Source organism: Triturus cristatus, chromosome 8 (genome assembly GCF_964204655.1).
Source record: "Triturus cristatus chromosome 8, aTriCri1.1, whole genome shotgun sequence".
Classification (NCBI taxonomy): domain Eukaryota; kingdom Metazoa; phylum Chordata; class Amphibia; order Caudata; family Salamandridae; genus Triturus; species Triturus cristatus.
The window spans coordinates 1,699,553,797-1,699,575,128 of NC_140591.1; the positions used below are offsets into that span (position 1 = coordinate 1,699,553,797).

General features: G+C 49.5%; 1 protein-coding gene across 2 annotated transcripts in view; it reads right to left on the reverse strand.

Annotated features, from left to right (window-relative positions):
• LOC146808641 (uncharacterized) overlaps nt 1–18,552 on the reverse strand; it is a 109,190-nt gene extending 90,638 nt beyond the window's left edge. The window contains exon 1 of one of the 2 annotated variants that reach the window (XM_085623676.1): nt 18,315–18,552. The gene's annotated coding sequence lies outside the window, so the exon portion shown is untranslated. The remainder of the gene's footprint in view (nt 1–18,314) is intronic. The other variant, XM_085623675.1, reaches the window with a different exon arrangement.
• Between the last annotated feature and the right edge of the window lie 2,780 nt (nt 18,553–21,332).

Sequence of the window (21,332 nt, forward strand, 5' to 3'; positions counted from 1 at the left end):
CACAAGTACGAGTACAATAAAATCCTGAGCGAAAGGGCAGGGCTGTGGTTTAACAAGTGCAAAGCACTTAACCTTTGCAAATCCAACAGAGCGGGGAAACACAAATGCAACCAAGTAGCGATCTCATCAATTACAGACTCAAACAATAAAACACACACAAGACACAAAGACATTCTCAGTACGTTCCAAGAGTTCTACTCAGAACTATACAAAACAGAGCAGACACAACCTAGAAAAATGCACAAGATTCCTACACAGATTAGGGCTCCCAAAACTAGACTCTGCTGATATAGGAAGGCTAGGTCAGGAAATCAACTGCAAGGAAATAGAAATGGCCATCAAGTCGCTTAAAAAAAACACAAGGCACCTGGGCCAGACAGCAGATTTCTATAAGACCTTCCTAGCACAGCTAAACCCAACCTTGAAAAGGGTCTTTAACCACACGGCAGTCACAGAAGTAATACAGTCCATGTCAGAGGCGACTATAATAGTTATCCCAAAGGAGGGCAAAGTCCACCATCTGCCAAAAAACTATAGACCCATATCCCTCATCAACGTGGACTGTAAAATCGACGCCAAAATACTGGCGGTCAGACTAAATACGGTCCTACCCAAATTAATAAGTAACGCCCAAGTCGGTTTCATGCGGAATCGTGTGTCTAATGACAATACACGACTTTTCTGCCACATACTAGAACAAATGTCCACGAAAACAGAGCCGGCAGTAGCTATAGCACTAGACGCAGAAAAGAACTTCGATATGGTCTCCTGGGCATTCCTAGAGCAATGCGTGCAGACCTTTAACCTAGGGGAGAACTACATTCAGATGGTCATGGCCCTGTACCAAACCCCCTCAGCCCGCATTATGGTAAACGGCTCACTTTCAGACCCATTCAAGCTCCAGCAGGGCACCAGACAAGGATGCCCTCTCGCCGGCTCTCTTGCTTCTGGCACTCGAACCTCTCATCCAGGACATAAAACTAAACGAGGCCGTCAAAGGGGTCGATATCAAAGGGACTGTAGTAAAACTCGCCGCATATGCCGACGACATTCTGATAATAACAGAACAACCAAAAACCTCGATCAGGGAACTAATGTCAACAATAGCGAAATACTCCAAACTATCAGCATATAAACTAAATAAGGAAATGTCAGAACGTAAGCCACTAAACATCCACTGCACGAGAGACGCGTTGGGGGACTCAGGCTTGTCTTGGCAGACAGGACAAAACAAATACTTAGGATATATTTGATGTAAATGATGATCACGCCATTGATAAACTACCTGATAAGTATGCTCCCAATCCTCCTCACAGACTACTTCCTCCGTAAAACCAACAAAATGTTCACCAAATTCCTGTGGCGCAGAAAGAAGGCGAGGATTAGTATTAAGAAACTGAGACTAACGAAAACCCATGTTGGGGGGGGATGGTCCAAGCGGATTTCAGGGTTTTCCAACTAGCTTTCCTAGCTAAACAAAGAACGCAATGGGTTAGCCTGTCGCCTGACTACACACCCGTATGGTTACAGGTAGAGAAAGCCATTCTGAATAACCTGAGCCCACTAGCTCTGCTAACGACAAACACAAACCCACACACGTCGAAACCGATATTTTAAAAACACTAAAATAGCACTCCTAAAGGTCGCCAAGGCAATGGAGATAAGCATTAAGGGGTCCAAATCAGAATCCTTGTGGGCTAACAGCAAGATCAAGTATAAGGGGAAAAATATCAACTACGAGACTTGGATAGAAAAAGGTATATGCTTCCCACACCAACTCGAGAAGGAGACATCCCCAATTACATTCACTGACCTTAAAGCAACCCACCAGCTGGAAGACAGACCTGTATAGATTCCTAAAGATAAAAACAGCCCTGTCAAAGGCAAGTCTAGCCAGCTACCAACCCTCTATCTTCCGCTACGTAGCAAACATCAACAAACTAGTCCATCAAGCATCGCAACTATATAAAATACTATGCCCAAAAAACACCAAACATAACACCAAAACAACCGAATACTGGGCTAAACATATCCACCCCCGCTAAACGAACGTGAATGGAAAACTCTGTGGACCTCGGCCACGCAAAACAAGATCACCCCAGTCTTAGCACAAACAAAACTCTGGCTACTCCACAAAACCTTCTGGACCCCAGATCGCTTACACACACTAGACCTCAGGGAAGACTCCCTCTGCTGGAACTGCAACTCGGAGAAGAAAGAACTAGCGCACCTCATTTTCCATTGCCCAACACTCAAGGCGTTCTGGGGAAGGGTATTTGATTTCATGGACAATGTGTTTAAATGCAAGCTAACAAGAGACTTTGCCTCCCTCACCACGGCCTTTATACGTACTGATCTCTCCTCAGAGAGAGAGAGAGGAAACTAATGGACCTACTTCTGACTGCCGCGGTCAAACTGGTACTAACCAACTGGAAAGACACTAGCAAAACCAGCTACAAAGGGTGGACCAACTGGGTCACTCACCTCAGAGGAGCGGATCGTATGGCGTTGCAACACTCCCCATGGAAAGCATCAACAAGGGGACTATGGGAAACACTGGACAGGTCTCTGGACCCCTAAAAAACCACCATAGGAAACCACCAGAACACCTACTGTAAATGATCCAAGACCCTGCAAAAAACGGAACGGGGGACTCGGAAACTAGCCTGAATATCTCGAGCTGAGACAAAACGAACAGTAGTGGACATACCGGACACCAATGTTTTAAGCCAAAAATGTATACCTCTCTACATGCCTGTCCTATCCTCTTTCTCTCTCTCTCTCTTCTAACTTTTCTATCCGCTCATCCTGCACCTACTTCTCTATCAAAAATCTAGCCAGCAAGGGGGTAACCGCCTAAGAACAGTAATGTACTAAGGTTTTCTGACAGCCGTGGTTAACCACGCTACTGCTTTTGTGATTGTATACAATTTATACAAAATTTTATAAAAAAAGAATTGCTCAATAAAAACAGCACCAGAATTAGAATTGTCTATATTGTGTGTTTTGAACAATAAAGAATAATATTTTATCTGAACAAGAAATAAAAAACACTTCTAGAAAAATTAGCCTAGCCTACCTAATCTTATGCCATAAACGAAAGTTTGCTGATGAAGGTGTAACCTATGAACCACTGAGTCAACCATAAAACGAGTGGAAGACTGTTAAATATACTAATTAGCGTTTTTGGCCATGAAAATCTATGGTTGTGTTTATTATTGAAGGAGCACACCGCTCACATGCGCCCCCAACCTGTCCCCAGTGCTCCGCCCTGTCCAGTCATTACAAAATTACAGCGATCCAGATAAATTACTCTGAATGGCAAAAGACAAAACTGGAATACAACATGAGAGCGTCTCTTACCAAGTCAGTTTAAGAAGGGTAATGCTGCCAAGAAGAATTTGCGGGGGCTGGTAACCCAATACGCCACGCTTTATTCGGTCAGATTAAAAAGGTAACTTTGGGGCAAGCCACGGATATTTACTTCCCCAGATTAGGCAAATCGCTTCATAAAAATCCTGTCACACTAAGTAGATGTGAGCACAAGACACGCGAGGCCCCTGCTGGTTCTGAAGCAGCTATTATTGACACCAAGCCTCTTTCCAGGACTGTCAGGCCGGATTTCAATAGCCAAAATTGCGCTTCTGGCCTCCCCGACATGGATATTGATGGAGCAGGTAAAACAAAATGTTGTTTACCTCCTCTAATTTGCATGGAATTAATTACATAATCATACTAAAAATTAATTTACATAACCTGTTTGAAGTGGAAGTGTTACTAATCAACCTTTACACCTTAATAAACAAATACACGTGGGACTAAATTGCATGGCAAAGTTAAATAATTAACAATGGTACGCAAACTAACCTTTTAAATTGTGTTAAAATAGTGAAATTGCGTGGTTTGGGAAATAACCTCGCGGTTGCGTTTGTCTTTGGGTTAATTTGTCTGAGGAGGAGTTCTTGTTGGGTGGTTGTTCCTCTTCAAAATTCTAAATTTTATCCTATGCGGTCAGTCTGAGTGTGGAATTGATCCATGCTCCAGATTGATGTATGGACTTTGCTGAATTTCTGAACTTTATTACGCCGCATCCTGTATTTTGTACACCGGTTTGATCCTTCGATGAGGGTTGGACAGTCTATTCAATGGAGTCTTCACCTGAGAATGCAGATCTGAAGCTATCGTCACCTGTCTATGGGTAAATGATTTACTGCATTTTTCTTAAATCTATGTCTAAGAATAATTCCTAAATGTCTATTTTCTTTTAATAAATTTAAAAATTTAAATAATGAGCTGTAATCAGTAAATGCAAGATTTAAGAGTTCGATTAATGTTTAGATAAACAATATTGAAACAATTAGAAATGAGTTTGTGGTTCTTAAATCAATTACTGAAAATATCAAATGTTTTCCTAGGCTTCAATTGTATTTTAGCTGGTTCTAATTCACCATCAACCAGTCCAACTAGTTGGTCCATTGCCCAAACAGTGGAGTGCCTTGATGATAAAGTCAGGATTCTGAAAATTGTATAAAATGTGTACATAACGTAGTAAGAAGTTAATCCTGATAGGTAATAAGGTACCCACATGTCTAGCAGCCTTTTTTCCTGTGTACAGATACGAGTGAGTTTTGTATGAATGAGAGCGTGTTGGTGTTATGGGCTTCACCAATGAATGAATGTATGAATGAACCTTGAGAATAAGAATCTGTGACACAAGGAGAATATGTAAATGTTATCCCTTCGCGCTGGATCCGTATCAATGAGTTAGTGGCTCAGTTCCTGAGGGAGGGTGGATTCCCTGTTGAAGTCTATAGAGAATATTCAGAAGAGCTGCCTCACGTCTCCTCTACTTGTACGTAAGACGTTCAAGCGTAGCGAGTTTCCCGTGACATTAAGAGAGGTTGCCTTATAACTCTCCTGAAACCTGGCAAACCCCCACATCGATGCGAGTCCCACCAGCCATTGCCGTTAATAAATGTAACTAACTGTATAGAATGCCCCTTTTACCCAGCGGTGCTCGAGAGGATGGATAAGGCATTCAAAAAGTGGGTTTCCACTTTTATATACTAAACCCACTGCAAGAATAAAATCAACAACTTGCAGTCGCAGCTAATTTCCATCAGCAAAGGAATTAGACAGAGCCGTCCCCTATTGCACTGGTGATTGAACCCATAGAAAGTAAGAGAAGGAATTCCATCACCACTGGGGAATTCAGTTTGGCTCACAAACAAAAATGGAATTTCCATGGATGCAGATGACATGCTGCAAATGGCGAGAGACAGTGGGGGCGATTCACAGAACTAATCTGAGACAAAATCCTAAACTTACTACTTTTGGTATTCACAGAAGGCATTTAGTAGTAGTAAAGTTAGGATTTTGTCTTAAGTTTTGACTTAAGACAGACTTAAGACAGACTTAAGACAGACTTAAGACAGACTTAAGACAGACTTAAGACAGACTTAAGACAGACTTAAGACAGACTTAAGACAGACTTAAGACAGACTTAAGACAGACTTAAGACAGACTTAAGACAGACTTAAGACAGACTTAAGACAGACTTAAGACAGACTTAAGACAGACTTAAGACAGACTTAAGACAGACTTAAGACAGACTTAAGACAGACTTAAGACAGACTTAAGACAAAATCCTAACTTTACTACTACTAAATGCCTTCTGTGAATACCAAAAGTAGTAAGTTTAGGATTTTGTCTCAGATTACTTCTGTGAATCGGGCCCCCAGGAATTAACTTGAACCCAATCGCTGAAGAAATGGTGACATTCAGAGAAGGGTCTGGATTTACAATCTTTGCTGATGCCACTGACCAGATACACACCGACCCCTGGTCTGAGATACTGGCTGATGGGGGAAACGGCCATTACAACGTGGCTTACAATGAATTTCTTTGCCAAGCTATGTAAGGTAAAAGCATATGTGTAGTAAAAATATACAGGCATATTCATTTGTGGAAACAGCGAGTTGTTAGCAATACGCGTCGATAGAGGGAACCAAGAGAGTGTTCTGCTTCCTCACAACGACATGCACTACCCCACTCAGACAAGCTGCCCGCACCGCACAAACCACGAGGAGAGGCCAGGGCGACTGGGGATGGGCCCAGGGGAGGTGGCAGGGGACAGAGGGAGTCACATTGCAGTAGGGTTTTTTGGATTGAGACAAGGAAAGTGTACTTTCTGTTTTAGAAGTGCTGGGGGGCCAAGGATAGGGCTGAGCAAGGGACTGGGATTAGGGTTTAAGGTATGGGTCAGGGAAACCTTTACCACACATATGCTTTAATCAAACATTCTTTTACAACAAATTTTTTTGTGAAGTCATGAGTGGAAAAGGCATAATCGTTGAAAAAATATGGGTGGTAAAGGTTTGCGTCATAATGGCATTCGCGTTGTAATGCAGGCTTGCTAAAGGTATGCAACGTCATACAACTCCACTGAAGTGGCAACTCGAACATACTCTATACGGAGCCAAACATCACCACAGAGACAGGGGGGGTTACACGGAGGGTAAAGTATGGAAGATACATGCCAAACCACCAGTCTTGTCGGGGAATAGATTAAGTTTCCGCTAACAGTCATAGCTAGGATTGTTCATATGAAAACGTTTCTCCTCCTCAAAGTGCTGCACCTGTTCCAAAGCCTCCCATCCCACTCCCTGAAGCGTGTGTTCAAGAGCTGCGGTCACTGATGCTCAGTGGTTTGTGGAGGGCGACAGCCCTGCACTGCCAGGGAGGGAATGCAATTGCTGTGTATTCTGGGCGGCTTCACAGTCCGATATCTTGAATTATGCTTCGGACACTAAACCGGCGCCAGGAGAGCCCTGACACATCCACGCCTCGGACACTATCCGGCACCAGGAGAGCCATGACACATACACGCCTCGGACACTATACCGGCGCCAGGAGAACCCTGACACATCCACGCCTCGGACACTATACACGCCCAGCAGAGCCCCGACACCCACGCCTTGGACACTATACCAACGCCAGGAGAGCCCTGGCACATCCACACCTCGGACACTATACCGGCGCCATGAGAGCCCTGAAACATCCACGCCTCGGGATAGATATATATATATCCAGCAGAGCCCTGAACTGGGCGTTGCTCAACCCCGCCCTGCCCAATGAGTGGCACCGAAGATTGAAGAGTCCAGGGGGGACATTATCAACGGGGGCGACAAAACAAAGATAGATCGATCTCTCTGTGTGTCTCTCTATGGGTCTGTGTCTCTCTCTCTGGGTCTGTGTCTCTCTCTCTCTCTGGGTCTGTGTCTCTCTCTCTCTCTGGGTCTGTGTCTCTCTCTCTGGGTCTGTGTCTCTCTCTCTCTGGGTCTGTGTCTCTCTCTCTCTGGGTCTGTCTCTCTCTCTCTCTGGGTCTGTCTCTCTCTCTCTCTGGGTCTGTCTCTCTCTCTCTGGGTCTGTGTCTCTCTCTCTCTGGGTCTGTGTCTCTCTCTCTCTGGGTCTGTGTGTCTCTCTCTCTCTGGGTCTGTGTGTCTCTCTCTCTCTCTGGGTCTGTGTGTCTCTCTCTCTCTCTCTGGGTCTGTGTGTCTCTCTCTCTCTGGGTCTGTGTGTCTCTCTCTCTCTGGGTCTGTGTGTCTCTCTCTCTGGGTCTGTCTCTCTCTCTGGGTCTGTCTCTCTCTCTGGGTCTGTCTCTCTCTCTGGGTCTGTCTCTCTCTCTGGGTCTGTCTCTCTCTCTCTCTCTGGGTCTGTGTCTCTCTCTCTCTGCGTCTGTGTCTCTCTCTCTCTGCGTCTGTGTCTCTCTCTCTCTGCGTCTGTGTCTCTCTCTCTCTCTGGGTCTGTCTCTCTCTCTGGGTCTGTCTCTCTCTCTGGGTCTGTCTCTCTCTCTGGGTCTGTCTCTCTCTCTGCGTCTGTGTCTCTCTCTCTCTGCGTCTGTGTCTCTCTCTCTCTGCGTCTGTGTCTCTCTCTCTCTGCGTCTGTGTCTCTCTCTCTCTGCGTCTGTGTCTCTCTCTCTCTGCGTCTGTGTCTCTCTCTCTCTGCGTCTGTGTCTCTCTCTCTCTGCATCTGTGTCTCGCTCTCTCTCTCTGCCTCTCTCTCTCTCTGCCTCTCTCTCTCTCTGCCTCTCTCTCTCTCTGCCTCTCTCTCTCTCTCTGCCTCTCTCTCTCTCTCTGCCTCTCTCTCTGCCTCTCTCTCTCTCTGCCTCTCTCTCTCTCTGCCTCTCTCTCTCTCTGCCTCTCTCTCTCTCTGCCTCTCTCTCTCTCTGCCTCTCTCTCTCTCTGCCTCTCTCTCTGCCTGTCTCTCTCTCTGCCTGTCTCTCTCTCTGCCTGTCTCTCTCTCTGCCTGTCTCTCTCTCTGCCTGTCTCTCTGTCTCTGCCACTCTCTGTGTGTCTGCCACTCTCTGTGTGTCTGCCACTCTCTGTGTGTCTGCCACTCTCTGTGTGTCTGTCACTCTCTGTGTGTCTGTCACTCTCTGTGTGTCTGTCACTCTCTGTGTGTCTGTCACTCTCTGTGTGTCTGTCACTCTCTGTGTGTCTGTCACTCTCTGTGTGTCTGTCACTCTCTGTGTCTGTCACTCTCTGTGTCTGTCACTCTCTGTGTCTGTCACTCTCTGTGTCTGTCACTCTCTGTGTCTGTCACTCTCTGTGTCTGTCACTCTCTGTGTCTGTCACTCTCTGTGTCTGTCACTCTCTGTGTCTCTCTCTCTCTGTGTCTCTCTCTCTCTCTCTGTGTCTCTCTCTCTCTCTCTCTCTCTCTCTCTCTCTGTGTCTGTCTCTCTCTCTGTGTCTGTCTCTCTCTCTGTGTCTGTCTCTCTCTGTGTCTGTCTCTCTCTGTGTCTGTCTCTCTCTGTGTCTGTCTCTCTCTGTGTCTGTCTCTCTCTGTCTCTCTCTCTCTGTGTCTGTCTCTCTCCGTCTCCGTCTCTCCGTCTCCGTCTCTCCGTCTCCGTCTCTCCGTCTCCGTCTCTCCGTCTCCGTCTCTCCGTCTCCGTCTCTCTCTCTCCGTCTCTCTCTCTCCGTCTCTCTCTCTCCGTCTCTCTCTCTCCGTCTCTCTCTCTCCGTCTCTCTCTCTCCGTCTCTCTCTCTCCGTCTCTCTCTCTCCGTCTCTCTCTCTCCGTCTCTCTCTCTCCGTCTCTCTCTCTCTCCGTCTCTCTCTCTCTCCGTCTCTCTCTCTCTCCGTCTCTCTCTCTCTCCGTCTCTCTCTCTCTCCGTCTCTCTCTCTCTCTCCGTCTCTCTCTCTCTCCGTCTCTCTCTCTCTCCGTCTCTCTCTCTCTCCGTCTCTCTCCGTCTCCCTCCGTCTCCGTCTCTCTCCGTCTCCGTCTCTCTCCGTCTCTGTCTCTCTCCGTCTCTGTCTCTCTCCGTCTCTGTCTCTCTCCGTCTCTGTCTCTCTCCGTCTCTGTCTCTCTCCGTCTCTGTCTCTCTCCGTCTCTGTCTCTCTCCGTCTCTGTCTCTCTCCGTCTCTGTCTCTCTCCGTCTCTGTCTCTCTCCGTCTCTGTCTCTCTCCGTCTCTGTCTCTCTCCGTCTCTGTCTCTCTCCGTCTCTGCCTCTCTCTGTCTCTCTGTCTCTCTGCCTCTCTCTGTCTCTCTGCCTCTCTCTGTCTCTCTGCCTCTCTCTGTCTCTCTGCCTCTCTCTGTCTCTCTGCCTCTCTGTCTCTCTGCCTCTCTGTCTCTCTGCCTCTCTGTCTCTCTGCCTCTGTCTCTCTGCCTCTCTGCGTCTGTCTGCCTCTGTCTGTCTGCCTCTGTCTGTCTCCGTCTGTCTGCCTGTCTCCGTCTGTCTGCCTGTCTCCGTCTGTCTGCCTGTCTCCGTCTGTCTGCCTGTCTCCGTCTGTCTGCCTGTCTCCGTCTGTCTGCCTGTCTCCGTCTGTCTGCCTGTCTCCGTCTGTCTGCCTGTCTCCGTCTGTCTGCCTGTCTCTGTCTCTCTCTGTCTGTGGAAGAGGTGTGGCGCAGCGACCAGGGTGCCTGACTCCGGGGTTCACGGTTCCATTCCCCGGTGCCGGCGGCAGGTTAGCCCAGCACCATGTGACTCTGGGCAATAGCTTGCTTAATCTTCCCGAGGGCCCCCAGCGCCGGGACACCGCTTCGGAGGTAGCTGTGCGCTTTACAAATACTGGCATTTCATTTCTCTCTCTGTGTGTCTCTCTCTCTCTCACTACCCGTCTCTCTCTCTCCCGTCTCTCTCTCTCTCTCCCCCGTCTCTCTCTCTCTCCCCCAGTCTCTCTCTCTCTCTGCGTCTCTCTCTGCGTCTCTCTCTCTCTCTCTGCGTCTCTCTCTCTGCGTCTCTCTCTCTGCGTCTCCCTCTCTCCCCATCTCTCTCTCTGCGTCTCTCTCTCTCTCCCCGTCTCTCTCCCCGTCTCTCTCTCTCCCCGTCTCTCTCTCTCTCTCCCCGTCTCTCTCTCTCTCAGCGTGTCAAGAATTCCTGTCATGCGAGGGGAGGAAAACGGTAACCAGCGAAAACGGACAACATCTCCCAGGATGCTTAGCGGTTGAGAGGTTATGTAAACAGGAGAGCTGTTACATAACTCAAGAAAAACACGCCCTTATGTAAACAGGAGAGCTGTTACATAACTCAAGGAAAACACGCCCTTATGGAAACAGGAGAGCTGTTACATAACTCAAGGAAAACACGCCCTATAAAGGGACGAACCGGGAGGTACAACGCTGTCGGATATTGTGTTTACACCGACGTACCTGCTTAGTGAAGAGCAGTGTTCCGGAGTGGTGCTCCAGTAAGGCAAGAACGGAGGTAGGTCGAGTCGTTACTCCCTGGGCCGTGTCTTGCCCCATCGTCACCTGTGAAGGACCCGGAAGCTCTACCGGATAACCATTGAGCTTCGCTTTTTGACTCGGCTGAGTCAAAGCGCAGTGGCGCTTTTGCTGGTTGGAGTCGTAACTCCCAGCCCGACCAGAGATACAGGGACTGCCAGCTGTAACGCACACCAGGAGGTGTTTGCCGCGTTACAGACTCGGAAGTCCACGGGATCGATCGAGCGGCTGCTCTCGGTTCAGTCTTCTTTGCTTGTGATTGGGGTATCGGTGACGCATCACCAGGAGGTGACTCCGCGTCCCGGTGCAGTCTGAGGAAGAGGTTGAGCGGCTGCTCCCTTCAGGTAGAGACCCCGGCTGGGTGTTTCCCTGACTCCTCGATTCTCCCCAACACTCTTCGTGCCCCTCACAGCCTACCGATTGGCATTGTCGGCCATTTCATTTCTGCCCTCTGTTGGCATACGCCGGGATCGGCGTATATGCAGAGGACGGTTAGGACCATCTGTGCTGTGGGCTGGTAACGTACTTAGCCTGGAGGATTCCAGTGACTATAACCTTTGTTTATTCCTTGTATTATTTTTGCCTTCATTAAAATAACTAAACCTTCACAAGTGGTTGCGTTCTCATTATCGTGTCTGTTAAACGATCCTGAGACGTTCAGGGCGTTACAAAATATCCGACCTTAATAACACTAACTGTCTCCCGGTCGATAACAGACATGGCAACACTTGATGATGTGCTGGCTGCTTTAGCGACCGTGCAAATTGAATTGGCTGCCTCCAGGCAAGAAACAGCCGATGTAAAAGCCAGACTGGATGCTATCCAATTGGACCCGCTCACGCCCAGCACCTCCCTCACGAACCAGACCCCTGCGGTAGTAGTGGAAATGCCGGTAGCCGTCCCCTTGGCAACACCAGAGAGGTACAGTGGGGATCCTAACACAGTGCAGGTATTCCTCACACAAGTGGCACTACATTTATCGTGCAAACCAAGGGCGTTCCCCACGAGTCAGGCTCGTGTGGCTTTCCTTATATCCTATTTGGCTGGAAACGCGGCACAATGGGCCGTACCTCTGGTGAGCAGGGACGACCCCATCTTATGTGATTGGGGTGCTTTTCGCGAGGAATTCCTGAAGGTCTTCGACAGAAGGGCTGACTCGTACACGGCGGACCGTGAAATGCTTGAGTTGAGACAGGGATCCAACGACCTGGTGCAGTATCTCAACGCGTTCCGAAGGCTGGTTGTGGAAACCAAGTGGCCTGTTGCTAAACAGACGGCGCTCTTCCATCACGGGCTGTGCGATGAGCTCAAGGACGCCGTGGCTTATATTGACCCACAACCCAAGACATGTGAGGGCCTTATCAACCTGGTATTACGGCTGGAACATAGGCTAAGTGAAAGAAAGGGGGATCATGGGAGAAAAGGAAAATCCCTTCCATCCTATGTGACAGTGGGAAGTCCTGAAACTGCCACTGCATCCAAGGGAGAACCCATGGACATCGGCGCAATACGAGCGAGCCTCACAGCCACGGAGAAAGAGTCACGCCGTAAACAAGGATTGTGCCTATATTGTGGCAAAAAAGGCCACTACGTACGTGAATGCCCTGCCAAACCGAAGACGTCACGTTATCGGGCCAACCGGTCGGTAACAGCCGTGGTGGACGTACCGGCGGAAAACTAGAGGACTCCCAGACCAAAGAAGGGGCATCTCGGAGTCACTCATCCATCCCTTCACTTTCCAACTCGGTCACTAAGGGACAACGACACCTGTTTCTCACGGTGCACGTGGGAGTGCATGACCAGTGGATACCCGTTGTGGCCATGGTGGATTCAGGGGCCACTGGCATGTTCATGGACCACAACGAGGCATGCAGGCTAGAGCTAGTGCTTCTTCCCAAAGCTGTACCCGAAGACGTCTATGCTGTAGACGGAAGGCGATTGGTGTTGGGGCCCATCGGGCAGCACACGGGGGTCTTTCCGATGAGATGTGGGAGGAACCATTTGGAACAAATCGATTTTAACATCATCCGAGCGCCCCAATATGGCGTCATATTGGGATTGCCGTGGCTACAGAAACACAACCCCTCTGTGGATTGGCCAACACATCGCATCGAACTGACGTCACCGTATTGCATCCTGCATTGTGGAATAAGAACGGAATCCCTTGACGCAGATGAGAGCGGGAGTCAGACGGTGGCTACAGCGGCAGAAAAAGATGTGGCTCTCCCCCAGGCTTATCACAGTTTTGAGGATGTATTTGATGAGGTGAAGGCGGAAGTGCTACCACCACATAGACAGTTTGACTGCCAGATCGACCTGGTGCCAGGGGCCAGCGTTCCCCGCTGCAGGCTGTATGCCCTGACGGAGCCTGAAAACGTGCATCTCCGGGGGTACCTGGATAAACTCCTCAAGCTAGGATTCATCCGCCCGTCCAAGTCTCCGGCCGCCTCGCCACTCTTCTTCATCCCGAAGGCTAATGGGGAGCTGAGAGCCTGTGTGGACTTTAGGGCATTGAATGCGATAACCGTAAAGAATCGGTACCCCTTGCCTCTCATCAGTGTACTTCTGGAACAGGTCAAGAAAGCTCGTATCTACACCAAGTTGGATTTGAAAGGGGCATACCATCTGGTGCGCATGAGGGACGGAGACGAGTGGAAGACCGCCTTTAAGACCAGGTTCGGCCTTTTTGAGTACCTCGTCATGCCGTTCGGTCTGTGCAACGCCCCGGCAGCCTTTCAGTACTTTTTGAATGAGGTATTCAGAGAGGAGTTGGATATCTACGTGGTCGTATATATCGACGACATCCTCATCTATTCGTCCAGTGTGGAGGAGCACGTACACCACGTCAAAGCTGTGCTCCAAAAGCTGAGGGAAAACATGCTGTTTTGTAAACTCAGCAAGTGTGACTTCCACGTCACATCCGTGGAATTCCTCGGAGTGATGCTGAGTCCAGAGGGACAGGAGATGGCAGAACGAAAGATCAAGGCGGTGAAAGAATGGCCGGTGCCCCAAAGCGTGAAGGACGTCCAAAGTTTCATAGGCTTCGCCAACTTTTACAGGCGGTTTATAGATGGATTTTCAGGATTGGTGGCCCCAATCACACAGCTACTGAGGAAGTCCAAGGAGTTTGTCTGGTCCCCTGAAGCGAACACAGCCTTTGAGGCCCTGAAAAGCGCCTTTGGTAAGGCGCCGGTGTTGGCTCACCCCGATCCGGATCTCCCCTACGTGGTGGAAGCGGACGCATCGGATGTGGCGCTGGGGGCTATCTTGGCCCAACGCAACCACGACACAGGGGTGCTTCATCCCGTTGCGTACATGTCCCGCAAACTCAACGACGCCGAACGCAACTACCATATTGCGGAGAAGGAGCTTCTCGCAATCAAGGACGCCTTCACCGAATGGAGGCATTGGTTGATGGGGGCAAGACATGTGGTATCGGTGTACACGGACCATCGGAACCTACAGTTCATGACGGCCACAAGACACCTTTCTCCCAGACAGCTGCGGTGGATGATCTTCTTTGCGGGGTTCGACTTCCGCATCACATATCGGCCGGGGACGGAAAACCGGAAGGCGGACGCCCTGTCCCGTCAATCTGCAGTTAAGGAACCATTGCCTGCGACCGAGCATTCCATCATTTCCCCGAGGATGGTATTGGGGGTTATCCAACCGGATACTTTCCTGAGGGGAATAAAGAGAGGGATCAGGTCATTCGCATGGCGGAGGTGGCTCCTCAGTCACAGAGAATGGCAGCTGAAGGACGGGATACCCCTGAAGGGCAGGTGCCTATTGATACCCACGCCTAGGCTAAGGAAACAAGCATTCATCTGGTGCCATGACTCTTCATGCGCAGGTCATTTGGGCTTTTAAAAAACGGTGGCTAGCATGGGACGGCATTTCTGGTGGCCAACCATGAGAGTGGATGTCAGGAGGTGGGGACAGGAGTGTCCTACGTGTGCTACCATGAAGGCCGACCATGGCCGAACCCAAGGGCTCTTACATCCACTTCCGACCCCGGATAGACCATGGGATAGCATATCACTGGACTTCGTGGTGGGCCTACCGGTAGACCAGGGGATGACGGCAATACTGGTGGTGGTGGATTACTTGACGTAAATGGGGCACTTCATCCCCTGCAAGAGAGTCCCTACGGCCGGGGAATTGGCGTCACTACTCCTAAAGAATGTGGTACGACTGCATGGATTACCTGGGGTGAGCGTGTCGGACCGGGGGTCGCAGTTTACTGCGCAATTCTGGAAGACTTGGTGCACTGCGCTGCATGTTAAGACCGCCCTGTCCACCAGCTACCACCCTCAAACGGACGGCCAAACCGAGCGCCTGAACCAAACGCTCAAACAGTATCTGCGATGTTTTGTGGACCAGGGAAGAATGGGTCGACTTGCTATGGGTTGCAGAGATAGCCTATAACAACGCCACTCTCAGCTCCACACAGTCATCTCCGTTCTATAGCAACTATGGCCAACATCCCAGGTTCTTGCCATTTCTACATCCGTTCAGAGAGGACAGGATTCCCGCCACAGCGGACAGGGTGGCACACATAAAAGACACGTTGATGCGCTCAAGGGCTGTCCTAATAGAGGCCAAGAGAAGATACAAGGCTGCGGCAGACAGGAAGAGAAGGCCCGGGCCACTGTACCGCACTGGAGACTACGTCTGGATATCCACAAGAAACATGAGGTTTCGAAAGAACAGTGTGTTCCATCCCAAGTACATGGGCCCCTATCGAATTACCAAGTGTATGGGTCCCGTGAACGTGAAGGTGTGCTTGCCCCAGTCATTGCGGATACACCCTGTCTTTCATGTATCATTGGTCAAACCAGCACCCTCCAAGCCGTCTGGGACACCTAGGCCGGTATGCGTGGAGTCGGAGGTGGAGTATGAAGTGTCGGGCATACGGGCGTCCAAATGGCGCAGGGGGAAGCTGTGGTACCTGGTTGCGTGGAAAGGCTATGGCCCGGAGGAGCAGTCATGGGAACCGGCTGAAGGGGTTCATGCTCCGCGCTTGGTCTCCTTGTTTCATCGGCGTTTTCCTGCCAGCGCTGGACCCGTGGGGAGCCGCTGAGAGGGAGGATGTACGGTCAAGAATTCCTGTCATGCGAGGGGAGGAAAACGGTAACCAGCGAAAACGGACTACATCTCCCAGGATGCTTAGCGGTTGAGAGGTTATGTAAACAGGAGAGCTGTTACATAACTCAAGAAAAACACGCCCTTATGTAAACAGGAGAGCTGTTACATAACTCAAGGAAAACACGCCCTTATGGAAACAGGAGAGCTGTTACATAACTCAAGGAAAACACGCCCTTATGTAAACAGGAGAGCTGTTACATAACTCAAGGAAAACACGCCCTTATGTAAACAGGAGAGCTGTTACATAACTCAAGGAAAACACGCCCTATAAAGGGAGGAACCGGGAGGTACAACGCTGTCGGATATTGTGTTTACACCGACGTACCTGCTTAGTGAAGAGCAGTGTTCCGGAGTGGTGCTCCAGTAAGGCAAGAACGGAGGTAGGTCGAGTCGTTACTCCCTGGGCCGTGTCTTGCCCCATCGTCACCTGTGAAGGACCCGGAAGCTCTACCGGATAACCATTGAGCTTCGCTTTTTGACTCGGGTGAGTCAAAGCGCAGTGGCGCTTTTGCTGGTTGGAGTCGTAACTCCCAGCCCGGCCAGAGATACAGGGACTGCCAGCTGTAACGCACACCAGGAGGTGTTTGCCGCGTTACAGACTCGGAAGTCCACGGGATCGATCGAGCGGCTGCTCTCGGTTCAGTCTTCTTTGCTTGTGATTGGGGTATCGGTGACGCATCACCAGGAGGTGACTCCGCGTCCCGGTGCAGTCTGAGGAAGAGGTTGAGCGGCTGCTCCCTTCAGGTAGAGACCCCGGCTGGGTGTTTCCCTGACTCCTCGATTCTCCCCAACACTCTTCGTGCCCCTCACAGCCTACCGATTGGCATTGTCGGCCATTTCATTTCTGCCCTCTGTTGGCATACGCCGGGATCGGCGTATATGCAGAGGACGGTTAGGACCATCCGTGCTGTGGGCTGGTAACGTACTTAGCCTGGAGGATTCCAGTGACTATAACCTTTGTTTATTCCTTGTATTATTTTTGCCTTCATTAAAATAACTAAACCTTCACAAGTGGTTGCGTTCTCATTATCGTGTCTGTTAAACGATCCTGAGACGTTCAGGGCGTTACACTGCGTCTCTCTCTCTCTCTGCGTCTCTCTCTCTCTGCGTGTCTCTCTCTCTGCGTGTCTCTCTCTCTCTGCGTCTCTCTCTCTCTCCGTCTCTCTCTCTCTGCGTCTCTCTCTCTGTCCGTCTGTGTCTCGCTCTGTGTCTCTCTCTCTCTGCATGTCTCTCTCTCTCTCTGCATGTCTCTCTCTGCATGTCTCTCTCTCTGCGTCTCTCGCTCTGCGTCTCTCGCTCTGCGTCTGTCTCTCTCTCTCTGCGTCTGTGTCTCTGTCTCTCTATGTGTGTCTCTCTCTCTCGGTGTCTCTCTCTGCATCTGTCTCTCTCAGTCTGTCTGTCTCGCTCTCTGTGTTTGTGTCTCTCTCTGTGTCTGTCTCTCTCTGCGTCTCGCTCTGTCTGTCTCTCTATGTCTGTGTCTCGCTCTGTGTCTCTCTCTGTGTGTCTCTCTCTCTCTGTGTTTGTCTGTGTCTCTCTCTGTGTCTGTCTCTCTCTGCGTCTGTCTCTCTGTGTATGTGTCTCGCTCTGTGTCTCTGTGTGTCTCGCTCTGTGTCAGTCTCTCTCGCTCTGTGTCTGTCTCTCTGTGTCTGTCTCTCTCTCTCTCTGCGTCTGTGTCTCTCTCTCTCTCTGCATCCGTCTCTCTCTCTCTCTGCGTCTGTCTCTCTCTCTGTGTCTGTCTCTCTCTCTGTGTCTGTCTCTCTCTCTCTGCGTCTGTCTCTCGCTCGGTGTCTCTCTGCATCTGTCTCTCTCTGTGTCTGTCTCTCTCTGCGTCTGTGTGTCTCGCTCTGTCTCTGTCTGTCTGTCTCTCTCTCTCTGTATCTCTGTCTGTCTGTGTCTCTCTCTGTCTACGTGTCTCTCTCTCTCTCTCTCTGTCTTTCTCTCTGTCTGTTTGTCTCTCTCTCTGTGTCTGTCTCTCTCTCTCTGCGTCTGTCTCTCTCTCTCTGCGTCTGTCTCTCTCTCTCTGCGTCTGTCTCTCTCTCTGTGTCTGTCTCTCTCTCTGCGTCTGTCTCTCTCTCTCTGCGTCTGTCTCTCGCTCTGTGTCTCTCTGCATCTGTCTCTCTCTGTGTCTCTCTCCGTGTCTGTCTCTCTCTGCGTCTGTGTGTCTCGCTCTGTCTCTGTCTGTCTGTCTGTCTCTCTCTCTCTGTATCTCTGTCTGTCTGTGTCTCTCTCTGTCTACGTGTCTCTCTCTCTCTCTCTCTGTGTCTTTCTCTCTGTCTGTCTGTCTCTCTCTCTGTGTCTTTCTCTCTGTCTGTCTGTCTCTCTCTCTCTCTCTCTGTGGGGGTGGTGGTGGGGGGGGTGTCTCGTCAGACAACCCCCCCCTCGCATGGATACGCACATATATAGTAACAATGAATACATCCCCTCGCGGTTGCGCGGCGCTCACCTCCCCCAGTGTCTCCTCCCGTGTGTCCCGGGTGCCTCTCCCGGGGCTCTCGGTGTCCCCGGTGCCCCCTCTCCCTCCTCGGCTCCTGTTCCTCTCAAAGGACGCGGGCTCCAAATCTTCCTCTTCCAGGATTGCCGAGCGACTGACGTCATCACGCGCAGGTTACGTCATAACGCAGCACGGGGGCTGCCGGGAGTTGTAGGCCGCGGACTCCGGGGCTTCCTCTTCCAGGACCACCGACCGCCTGACGTCACGCGCAGGTCTGCGTCATGACGCAGTACGGAGGATGCCGGGAGATGTAGGCCGTGGGGCGGCACCATGTCCATCAAGACAGTGTCTTTAAAGTCCAGAAGTCACTGGGGGTGCGCCCCCACCCCCCCCCCCCCCGGGCCTCTTTACCACTAGACTCGAAGGCTTCGGACGGATATTGTCTGCTCCACACAGACCCTTCATGGGGCATGCATGCTCCCTGCGGAGAGCCACAGCTGACAGTTTTTTTTAATTTACTTATTTTATTTATTTAATGCATTTTGCCCGAAAGTGTCAGAGCCTCACAATAGAAGCACCTACCTCACATGAGAGAAATGTTAGAAAATAGAACAGGAGACTAGAAGAGGTAGAGTGAAACCATAGAAGGCAAGAACACAATATCAAACACAGCAAGCAAGAGTGAGGAATGTACAAGAAAATAATACAAATTTACAAAGATGAACGGACTTCTTAGAGGGTGTAATTGCGAGAGACGGTGGGACAGCCTGTTGTGTTTTACATTTGTCCCTGTGCGGACACCGTATTCACCTTTGCTAATTGTCCCAGCTGATACGCTGTATCAGCTGGAACGTTCGTGCCTTGACGTGATCAGCTGCCGTTTGTTTTGACAGTTGACAGCTGACCACGCAACGCACCACATGTTCTGCCGGCTCCGCTGTTGGAGCCTCCGTGTTGGTTGGAACAATAAAGTTGTTCTTCATGAAGACTTCAGCTTCTTTTATTTCTACAAATTGGCGACGAGTGCCAACACGGGAACCCACGGAAGGAACACATTTATGAGACTTTTGGTACGTCTTCTATCGTGAGTGTCCTGAAGTATATGACGCTAAAGTACATTCTTCGGTGCGTAAATAATCGTCGTGTCAGTGTGGAACAGGTTAAATTTCCACTATTTGAGAACCTAAGGATACTGATTACAGTGACTGTCTACTCGTCACATCTGAGAAAGGACCTTGAACCTTTGCGAGCTTCACGCATTCTATGCTTAGAAAAGTTGTGAGGTGAGCTGTTTGTCACGACTGGTGAAGGCTGGGCTTTTCTTTGTATTCTGGAACCGTATTCACAACTTTTGCACCTCAGCAGTGATTGTCAGTTTCAACGGCCGTAACTGTCATTCACCAACGTTCGTTTCCAACTGTCACAGCTGAGCAGCGCGTCATCTTGAGAACTGTGCGCATGTGCGGCGTCATCACGTCGTTACGTTTCCAGGACAACTGGAGTTAGAGTCAGCAGTCTAGCTCATGCACGCAACGTGACGGCCATTTTGAAATTGATTTTTCCTCTGTTCGAGTGCAAACACCGAGCACGTCTTTCTACGCGTGTTTGGAGCTTGAAGGGAAATTTCTAATCGGAGTGCGGAACTGGCTTATAAAAGGTAAATCCTGCTAGCGCTCCTGAATTCTAGTACTTTTATGACTTTCAAAGCTACTACAACAGTAAAAGCTTACCGGCGCTTGTGTGTTTAAAGCATTTCTGACTTTTCAAACAGCATTCAGCTCTTCAGCCTGCGCGTTAGCTGTACCGATCCTAAATTATATGCAAAGACTTCAAGGTACCCTGCAACCATCATATTGCCTCCTCACTTTAAACATCACTTTTTAAGCATCTTTACCAATCCTGTGACCACTCAGTAGTCAACCTTTCTCCTTCAGTACCTGCAGCCGCGACATGGCCTCTGGCTGCATTTGGAATCTTTCTCCACCTGAGACATTCTTACGTGGGGGAGGTGAACCCACCCTTAAGTGGGAAGAGTGGAGGGAGTATTTTTTTAATTACATATCTACACTGGAGGAGGATGATGATGTAAAGCCAGAAAGGAAATACAAGATGCTAATGCATAGCCTAGGAGCAGGGGGAATTAAGGTTTACAACTCTATTAATAAAAAGATAAGAGCTGAGAATGAAGGCGATGTTTTCCTTAATGCCATAGACGATCTAAACACTTATTATAAGCCCACTGTGTGCGTAGGGGTTGACCGCTACAAATTTTTTCATAGAAAACAGGGCAAGGAGGAATCAATAGACGATTACGTGTCTGTGTTGAAAAATCTTGCCATTAACTGTCGTTTCGGAGCACTGCATGACGAGTTTATACGCGACCAAATCGTAATGCAAGGGTCCAATGAAAACATCCAGGACAATTTGTGGGCTAAAGGGGAGTATCCTTTGCAAAATATAATTGATATTGCTCGCAAGGCCGAGCTTACAGGACGCTGTGCTAAGGCGATCCTCAGTGAGGAAAAGGATAAGAAATCCAGTGAAAGTGTAAGCAAAGTGACAGACCATAAACCAACTTCTAAACAAAATTGGGGCAGAAACAGTCAAAAATTCATTGGTCAAAAACAAGAAACTAAAATTTGGGGGCGTTGTTACAGATGTGGAAGCACATATCACCTAGCGAACGACCCTAAATGTCCTGCTCGTGAGGTGAAATGTACCAATTGCGGACTGAAAGGTCACTTTGCCAAGGCATGCAACAGACGCAGAACCAAACAGGTGAAATTAGTGGCAGAAGATTATGAGAGTGCACAAGGGGAGCAGGAAGAGGTAGATATGAACATGTTCGTACTTAACGTCGAAGATGGAGGCAGAGGTGACAGTACTTATCTGAGCGCCACAAAGACAAAAAAACCCATGTGTGAAATGACTATAGGAGGAGTAAACATAAGTATTGTGGCAGATTCTGGGTCACCATACACCATCGTGAATGAGAAAGTGTGGTTAGCAAAGTTTAAAGACAAATTGGGT